Below are 749 nucleotides of genomic sequence, written 5' to 3'. Positions count from 1 at the left end.
TCTAATAAGACGGGCTTTGTTGGACAGGATGTACTTTTATCATGCAACTGTTCTAATGAGACCAAGGAACTGATATGGCAGAAGGGTCAGAGAGTAGTGAATGTTCATCCGCATGACAAAAGCATCATAGATGATTCCTATGTAGATAGGACGCAACTCTTCCTAAACAAGGAGAAGAGAAACTGCTCCTCAACATCTCTTCAGCGGATGCAGGACTGTATACCATGCCCTTGTCAGTGTTGGTGACAACGTCTGGTCAAAGAGGTCATCAGAAGTTAATCTAAAAGGTGAGTTGTCTAAATTTGAATTAGAGAATTCGCTAGAACTTAACGTTGCCTATGTTTATTAGTTATTTTTATATATTTCACACGTTTTAAACTGTAATGTGTGGTAGTGTGCGTTGCAGTAGTTGATCATTGACAGATAGTGATGACATTGTTGACTTAGATATTGCCCTTTTCTTCCAACAGTGTCTGAAAATGAATTACAAGAAGACCTGATCCAAATGACAAAACAGCTCTCTACTTATGTTCCCACTGCTCCAACTGTGTCTGAGCCCTTGGGGGTCCCTACAACACCTTTTCCAGAAGTGGACCAGGGGCTCTACAGACTCCGCATATGTTCAGTCAAATAAATTAATAAATGAAGCTTTTATGTTGCATACATTTTTTAAATCAAATTTAACATATACAATATACAATTCTGCTCAAATAATAAAATCCCAAGGGGTTGTTTTTAATCAGCTTTTT

Source organism: Sinocyclocheilus grahami, unplaced genomic scaffold (assembly GCF_001515645.1).
Source record: "Sinocyclocheilus grahami isolate Dianchi unplaced genomic scaffold, SAMN03320097.WGS_v1.1 scaffold23410.1, whole genome shotgun sequence".
NCBI lineage: Eukaryota > Metazoa > Chordata > Actinopteri > Cypriniformes > Cyprinidae > Sinocyclocheilus > Sinocyclocheilus grahami.
This window is presented reverse-complemented; position numbering follows the sequence as displayed.